This window comes from Coptis chinensis, chromosome 9 (assembly GCF_015680905.1).
Source record: "Coptis chinensis isolate HL-2020 chromosome 9, ASM1568090v1, whole genome shotgun sequence".
Classification (NCBI taxonomy): Eukaryota; Viridiplantae; Streptophyta; class Magnoliopsida; order Ranunculales; family Ranunculaceae; genus Coptis; species Coptis chinensis.
The window spans coordinates 8,242,688-8,252,724 of record NC_141464.1 but is presented as its reverse complement, the minus strand read 5'-3'; positions in this window follow the sequence as shown (position 1 = coordinate 8,252,724).

Genomic DNA, 10,037 nt, shown 5'->3' with positions numbered 1-10,037 from the left:
AATATGGCATGGGTAAAGTGTTGGAAATTTTTGCAACGCTTAATATGCGTTGTAAATAGAAATTTCCAACACTTATTATAACTATTTCGTACACAAATTGATAACTTTTGCAACGGTTTTTTATTTCACAAACGCTTTTTAAGCGTTAGTAATTTGTTAAAAATATTACCAACGGTTTTTAACCGTTGCAAAGTTGTTAGTTAATTTTTTTTTAAATAATTTAAAATTTGTTTGTAACGGTTATAAACCGTTGCTGATGGGTTGCTGATAAAAAAAAATAATAATCTCATATTTTGTAGCGAGAATCATTAAAGTATGCAGCACACTTTGCCAACAAACTCTTCTTTTCTTCCACACTTTTCCCCTCTATACTCATTTTTCCCATTAAAGTAATTAGAATTGTAAGACAATACTTCAGGCAAAACAAAGGCTCATATAACAACAAAAACGGCCAAATGGGAGTCTCGCACATATTTAATAGGTCAAAATTAATGACAAATCAATGGATCAAAACACTATAACATATATAGCCTTTACGTGCAACTGTGGTTCAACTTCAAATAAGAACAATCTCTTTAAGTAATGCCTTCAATCAATTGCAATGATGAGAAATCCAACAAAGACATACATGAGGAAGACATGATAGAGTGCAAGGGCTTTTCTCCCAAGGCTTACAGTTGAACTCATGAATGGATAAGCAGCCCAAGAGCTCCAGGCCAAAGCCACAGACACTACAACCATCTTTACTATCACATTTCCCTTCAGCATGCAGATTATGGCTCCAACATCGAGAGGGAACAAGCAATAACCAAGAAGGCTAATACTCTGGAAAAAGATTATGTGCCCACCACGAAAAAGATAAACAATGTATAACATAAGCACTCGGTATATATAGATAAGCAACGTGGATTTGATAATTCTACAATTGTGGTTCATAAGAATAATCCCGGGTCAATGGAGGAAATCATTTCTAACTGTGGACACCCACATTGAGAGACATGGTCTCACGAAATAGAACCTCGCCCTTTTGGCGGTTGAGAACAAATGTATTCCCAATCTCTCCTTATGAGAATTCTTTCACCATATGTCATCTAGATTAGATGAGAAAACCTTGTATTCATAACAAAAGAAATAAAACCGCTAAAGTTCTTTTGGATTGTTGGACTCCATTACCAGATACCAATTGGTCTTAAGTTGGTTTAATGGCAAAAGGAAAAAAATCATACAAGAAATTACCATATATAAACACACGAACTGGAAGAGAAAAGATGCATACCAAAAGTAAAACATTCAACGCCAAAGATATGGCACCATTGCTAGGAGTGCAAATGCCACAACGAAAACCTCAGACTGGTAAGAGGTCAACAAAAAACACATTAGTCAACTTTTAACACAAATTTGTGACCTTAGAAAAAACTATATAAAAGGAAAATCAAAAAGTCAATCTCACCCATTAATTACTTATAGAGAGACCTATTTAATTCCATATACCAGTTGTGTTTACTACCAAGGTTCTTTATGCATAACATAGCATCACAAGCATTTGATCTTTAAAACAAGTGAGAGTTGATTTGCCTTTTTCTAAACTTTCACAGCATTGATAGACAATCATTATATCTAGAAAACATTCGGTAGGACTTCTCATGGCTTGAAGCACATAAGAAGATCCAGACCGTAGTATCTTCACAAATGTAAGTCTAATTGGATAAGTACATGATCCATAAGCACACCGTAATCTCATGGACAAAAGTTAATTCCTAATCGCCTCCCACCACATATATCAAAACTACCATATCCTATATAATCATAGAATTGCCGATAAATTGCAAATGCATTTGGTTAAAACTTAAAAAACTCAACTTTCAGCGAAGAGTTATACCGTCAAACAAAAATGCTTTGTTCACCCCAGTAGCAAGCAAATACATCAATACTTAAAATTAGCTAGATTCTTAAACCAAAGCATCCCAGACCAGCCTTCTATACAACCAAAGGAGGCCCTAAATAGAAAACTAGAAACAGAACAAGAAAACCTGTTACCTTCTTTATTCCGATCATATTAAGTCTATCATCGTTGCCAATTGAAATAACTAAGTCCATTAACCATAGATCACGAAAAATTCTTTTCACCACCAATCAGCTTTGAAGAGAGTGTGGTAGCAGCACACTTTGCCAACATACTCTTCTTTTCTTCCATACTTTTCCCCTCTATACTCACAGCAAGTTCCTTAATTTTGCTAATTGCCTGAAATACAAGTAGCAAACTCATGGCTTCTAGAACAATTTGTCATGAACATATCCATCCAATCAAACCAACATATCCAAATTCCTTACCAAATTGGAAGCAACTCGAAAACTACGTATAAGACTCTGTGAGTGGACACCATCCTCAATGAAAGGCTTGGCCTCCTTTAAAAACTCTCCCGCAAAAAGATGAGTTGCACTGCCTTGTCCACTTGAAGTTGCAATTTTTCTTTTCTTTTGAGCAGCCTCCACCAATTCCTATAGTGTTTTCCATGGAAATTAGTTCAAAACTAACAAGTTAGTACAAACTTAAGATAAATCAGTCGAGAAAAAATTGTCTATAATAACAAGTAACTAACTAACAGCCTGCACACTAGTTCGTGCATCATTTACAAAGGGAAATACTATGTCAAAGACTTAACAAAATTATAGTTGGAACTCAAGAGAAATGCAAACTCACATAACGGGCTCGAGCGCTCTCCAAAATAGTTCCATTACGACGTTCATGTCCTGCTTTCCAGCTGTCTACCCGTCCACACACACTTCAAGGTATTGATGGCACTGGTTCAGTTCAAAATATGATATTTGGATATTAGAAGTTTAATGGATTAACATGTACTCCCTTATATACAGAAGACAGGAGCAAGGTATTATAAAGTACGATTAAAAAATGTTTAAGGTTTTTGGTGCATGCATGGCTTGAAATAATCGGCAATGAAAGGAGAGTATTTACAGACCTAACTGCAATGATGACCACATTGACAATTTTATCATCTTAAAGAAATAAGTATAGCAAACGTCTAAGATGTGGTGTAGGAGAAAGGACAAACTTAATGGACAAAGAAACAAAACAATCCTTAGAGATGGCATTCGAATCCTAAGAAAATAGGGGGGGATATCATTTCAAAAATTATTTTAAGAATCAAGAATACCTTAAAACCACAAGAACTCCATGCATTTATGATAAGATCTGGCTGTAATGCTTGGATAGAAGCATATGTGACAAGTGATGCTGAAACCGGTGCTCCACGCTTATCAACCCCTCGGGGATGATTTTAGAGATAACCGGACATTAAAAATATAGTAAACCGGTTCTTCGTAGCACGTAACCAAGACCCCATAATGCATTATGTGACCTATGGTCCGATACATATTGTTGCATCCTGCATTCTTATTATTTAGTAGTACAAACAAGTGGTAGAACATGTGTAACACCATGACCCCTCACCCAAGGAGCCATGACGATATATGTATACGTTGTGTATTGGTTGTGGATTGAACGAAGGAAAAGAAATAAAAGCAGGGGAAAGGACATACCTAAAACAACATCTTTTCCAGGCCAGATAATATTAATATTCAAATCCTTGTAAATAACATGATATCTAACCCATTGGACTCCTTTTGGAAACCTGAACAAAACATACATGATTAAGATAAGTTATTATTATAATTCTCATTATAAAACTTTAATTGATACCAGGAAAAAACATCAAATTAATACATCATATTTTTAATCGATAAGCACAAGTGATAGCGAAAAGAAAAAAAAAATAACTCACACTGAATCAATGTCTTCTAATAATTGGAATTTGGTTACGAGCGGAAGTGCTTCAGTTTGCGTAGCTACCAGATTAAAATATTCAGTTAATAATAATAATAATAAATATAACCTACAAAATAATAGTATAGTAAAAAAAATGTAGTACTCGATGAAGTCTATGTGATATATTGGTACAGAAACAGTAACTAGTGAAGAGTACCTTTAGTGTCACACTGTTGGATGCCTTTCGAAAGCCCATAACAAGTTTTCCCTCAGGGTCTAGCTTGCTGAATGTTACTGAAAAGGAAAATACAATGGATAAAGGGTCATATGTAACAATTACTACGAAGACTGATGAACTAAATTTCAATAAAACATTAAAAATGAATGCCCGTGCATATCACGACTTTCGTAAAATGACATAATCAGGAAAAAAAAAATTGCGGTTAAAGTCGCATGCTAAATACCATTATCACAAGCTTGTAACTGCATGGACTATATGCATGGTGTCACACCTTCTAATACATACATTCTGCTGTTGTTATTTGGCCAAAATCGAAACTAGAACACCCATTCTTTCCCCTTTACATCTTGAATCCTTAAAAGAAGGCCTTCTGGCTAAGAAATAGGAGGGAAAATATGCCTGCAAAACCAAACAGAAAAGAGAACTTCTCACTAAGAAAGAACTCAGAAATATTGGTAGTATATGGGGTTGTGCCTGACAAGAAGCCAACAAAGAGTAACTAGCTGTTGCAATATATCGATATCTGAAATCTAAGAACAATAGTTGCATCAAAGACAATCCATTGTCATCGTTTATGCACCGAGAAAGGAGTGACAAATATATATAGTTCACCAAAACCTATTCCAGTCAAACAATGGTCAATGTGACAACAACAACGATAACGACAACCGTTTAGGATTTACTATTAGATCTTCTTCGATGTAAACCACCTTTCGCATCTTTAGCCCTAGACCGTTCACCATTCCAAAGTGAGACAAAATTACACCAAATAATTATTTTGTCATAGTAGGCACCCCCAAATGTACAACCCATTCCAAAAGTGGACCTACGAATGAATTGTTGGATACTAGTATTGTGTGCCCTGTCGTGCTAGAATCGACACATCTCTTCATTAAACACTACAACCTTTTGGACCATCTATTGCAACAATGCAAAATAGGTAGGAACTTACCTCAGCACATGCTTTCGGAAGAACCAAACGGCCAATTCGAGAATGAACTCTGAGATTAATATCTGGGCACAAGCATTTGGTTTGATAAGGCTGTGAGATTAATATCCTAAAAACAGTATCACAGACCTTATTGCTTGTTTCTTGGAGATCCCCAACAAGAACGAACTCGTCCAAAATGAGATAAACCTTTACAGAGAAAATAAAAATCAGATAAATCATGACGAGACAAAAGAGCAAGTGAAAGAAAAGGTATCGTGTGGAAGTTAAAGACCAAATCTAGCTCATAGACGTTGTTGAAGAAATGATCCAAAATCTCAACAAATAAATGAATGCACTCTAAGTAAACCAGCTCATTATCAGTAATGTCAACACACATGGAGAAGAAGAGTCCAGCATATCTCCGGTAGATAACCTTGTGTGTCTTGGCGAAACTGGCAAGGCCATGACATGAATTAATAAATAATAAACAATAATAAAAATTGAAAGTAATAAGTCGGTAGAAAGAAACCTCGACAAAGTTTGTGAACTTGGGATCGCGATTAACAACTAGACGATGAACCTCGTATTCGACTTTGTGCTTTTCAGAAAGAGGAGGAGGGGTTGAAGGAGAGAAAAAGAGGTTTTCTATATACCGAGCGCAATTTCTTTTTTGTTTCCCTCTTTTCAAAATTTCGATATTGTTTTGGTTTTTTAGATTTGTAACACTACTCAAACGATTTCCAACGATTTCTAAGCGTTAGCAATTAATTCCGGAAATTCTCCAAAATAAAGTAACGCTTTACAACATTGCTAACGCTTATATAGCGTTGGCAACTTACTATCGGTAAATAACCATTGCAAAGCAAAAAAGGTGCGTGTTGCAAATATCCTATTATGGTGTAGTGCAATGAAATCTTTGTAAGGATAATCTGTACTAACGAACTCTAGAGAATCAAGAAATGTGTCTGTATTGAAACTTAGGAAAGGGAAATATACCTCCATTTTCGAGATAACATACTTGTTTGGATTACGTATTTCATGTCGACAAAAAAAATATGTGATGTATAATGTGTTATGGTAAGTGGCTCAGTTTATCTGCTTTCTCTTTCCTTCTCACCACCCTTATCAGTAGAGGAAGAACAAAGCATTTTCCTTGCTTCCATGGTATGCTTTGGCGCTGAAACCACTTCGTCTATTTTACTTCTCGTTTAGCCCTGTTTAGCCAACAGATGAATTTGTATTACTGAACATTGTCTAGGCGATCCAAGTTTGCAAATGTATTATTTAAACACAACTTAACTGAAATGTGATTGTCAGTCGATTGTTCTGCCACAGGTTTAGCATGTCCAAGAGTTCAGTTCACACAATAATTTGTTACATACTTCAACAAAAATACTAAGTGAAATACAAAATAATGTAACAGTAATTCCAAAGAAGCGTCATCTTACATTCTTAATATAAACCAAACTCAATCCAAAAAACTCACGTCATTGAGTTTTGATAAGTTCTCTCACCAAAACAAAAACAAAAACTGAATCTATATGAGAAACAAACATACATGTAATGTGCATATTATGGAATAAGGGACCACACTATTACCATCTCATCCCACCTAGAAGATATTCAAGTCACAGCTGAATCTAGCTTCAGCTCCTATGGTGTTAGTACAGGGCCTGAACCTTTATATAGAGCGACTCATTCACTAGGGCCAAACTGTCAAAGTTGACCAAGGCCACTGATAGTACTAGGATTAGACCTAACTCAGGGATGTGCCTTAAGTATTATGACAATAGCCTAGATTGTGAATCATGACCTCGATCTCGATCACGTGGTCGATCATGTTCTCATCTCCCATCTTTATCCCTATCTCTGTCCCTAGTCCTCTCACGGTCCCTATGGAGTCTTTCATCCCTAGGTTGGTGATCCCTTATCCTGTCATGTGAGCGTTCACAAGACTTCTCACGTTCACGGTCTCTCTCTCTATCCTTTTCACGAGACTTCTCCCTGTCCCAGAAAAAAAACATGTTCATATGAAAGTTATACATCTGAACAGAAATGAAGCAACAATCATACTAAAAAAGAGCATTGAGAACTTTATTGAAATAATGTCGAATATCGGTATGTACGATATTTGGCACCACACCCAATATGTAGTGACACATTAAAAGGTATGTTGTCTGTGATATATAATGGGTGGTTTTGCTAAGAAACTTGGGCTTTAGTTGGGCTTAGTTACTTGGGCTACAATTGCACTTGAAGTTGGCCCATATATATGAAAAAAAACTCAACTTATTATAATTTATTACAAAATCTAAGGTTATGGCAGGAATTAAATGTGCCAAAACAACTGAAAAACAAGTTTAGATATAAAACAAATTATTATTTCAAATAATTGAGTGAAATATGTTGGTACGAAATCTATAAACCCTAAACCTCCAAACTAGTTTATGATTCACAATTGAAAATAAATAGGATTATTTAGGCGTTAGTCCTACTTTTTATGGGGTATTTAGGCTTTAGTTCTAAAATTATCGATTATTAGGTTTTAGTCCTACTTCCATCTTCGATTTTCTTAAATGACCAAAATACCCTTAGAGCATGTTTATCATGTGACTTGAAATTGCATAAAAGTAGGACCAAAACCTAATTTACCCAATTACAGGAGGGGTAGATCCTAAAAATGAGATTCGACTACGCAACACAATGTTATGTTCATTGAGGCCTTTGAATTGGAGTGCTACATTTATGGGATTGAAATCCATTCTGTCTTGGGAGACAATTGTTCATCAACCAAAACCTAATTTACCCAATTACAGGAGGGGTAGATCCTAAAAATGAGATTCGACTACGCAACACACGGTTATGTTCATTGAGGCCTTTGAATTGGAGTACTACATTTATGGGATTGAAATCCATTCTGTCTTGGGAGACAATTGTTCATCAACCTTGAGCACTGAGAGGGAGCAAATTTGTCTTAATAAGGACATAGTGATTATCACTAGGATCGAATTTAATCATTTGTAAATTAAGTTAGTTTGTTGAACTAAAGGTTTCTTCATGGCATATTTGTTGTATCAATTTGATTTTCTTATTTACTTAACAATAAATATAATTTTATAATAAGTTTCCTACATAAATTACATCTGCCATTCGATCATTGATAGTTTTCAACTTGATGAATTAGGTGAGATAATGAGGAAAAATTATTCTCACTCCCCATTTCGCTTCCGGATTCACGAAAGTGAGAGAAGACGAGTGGGCGGAGATTTCAATTTTTTTTTTCTGTTTGTTTAGCCCTACTGGAGCACTAGTTTAATACAATAATGTCCATTTAGTCTTAATCATATACATTTTAAAAGTGGGACTATACTTGTAAAACCAACTCTGTGTAGTATATTATGGGCTCACTAAAACCATTTATGGGCTTGGGCTTTTCTTAGCTAGAAGGTCTCTCTGTCTACGCGACACTCTCTTTAGAGAAAAACCTCAATTCGAGAGGTAAATTCTTCACTATATATTTGTATTAAACACGTGACTCGTCAATATTTTTATTTTTATTTTTATCCTATGAATGTAGCACTCCAATATTTGTATTTGTATGTGTTGTGTAGTCGAATCCCATTTTAGGATTTACCCCTCCTGTAATTGGGTAAATTAGGTTTTGGTCCTACTTTTATGCAATTTCAAGTCACGTGATAAACATGCTCTAAGGGTATTTTGGTCATTGAAGAAAATCGAAGATAGAAGTAGGACTAAAACCTAATAATCAATAATTTTAGGACTAAAGCTTAAATACCCCATAAAAAGTAGGACTAAAGCCTAAATAACCCAAAAAAATATGAAAAATAACAAGTTTAGATATAATTCGAATAATTGAGTGAAATATGTTGGTACGAAATTTGTAAAACCTGAACCCTAAACCCCAAACAAGTTAATGATTCACAATTGAAAAAAGAATAATAATAATAACAAGTTTAGATATAATTCAAATAATTGAGTGAAATATGTTGGTACGAAATATGTAAAACCTTAACCCTAAACCCCATACCCCATACCCCAAACTAGTTTATGATTCACAATTGAAAAATAAAATAAAAAATATAGATATAATTCGAATAATTGAGTGAAATATGTTGGTACGAAATTTGTAAAACCTGAACCCTAAACCACAAACCCCAAACTAGTTTATGATTCACAATTGAAAACAAATATAAAAAATAACAAGTTTAGATATAATTCAAATAATAGAGTGAAATATGTTGATACGAAATTGTAAAACCTAAACCCTAAACCCCAAACCCCAAACTAGTTTATGCTTTACAATTGAAAAAAAATGAAAAATAATAATAAGTTTAGATATAAAACAAATTATTATTTCGAATAATTGATAAAAATATGTTGATATAAAATTTGTAAACCCTAAACCCTAAACCCCAAACTAGTTTATGATAACAAGTGCACTCAAACTAGTTTAGATATAAAACAAATTATTATTTCAGATTTTAGCATGTTTGATTACATGTTTTAACTTGGTTATATATATAATGTGTTATAACAGATAAAGAGTGCATGTAATTGTGTTGGTGCAATTAATTGTGTTGTTCTTAACCCAATTTTTTTAATCGGATTTCAATTTTACTGATTCAATTGGGATGTATTGATCATTGATCATTACTAATTCAATTTTGCAGATCATTATTTAAATAAATTATTGTACAATTATAATCGATTAATGATTTGTATTATAAGAAAATTGTTCGGTGTTTATGTAATCAATTTTCATTGGTTAATCGGGCTAATTATTGGTTAATCAGGAATTTTCTTGTTTTAGTTCAAACGACTACATCAGGTCGCCCCATAGAAGTGCCAAACGACCTAAAAGCTCTGTCTCAAACGACATCATCATGTCGTTTGAGTGTACACTAAAACGATATAACCTTACCGTTTGGGTTTACACTCAAACGATATGATTGTACCATTCGAGTATACACCCAAACGGCAGTATCATATCATTTTAGTGTATACTCTACGATATAGGAAGACCGTTGGATGGTATATGTACACGATCCGGTGAGACCATT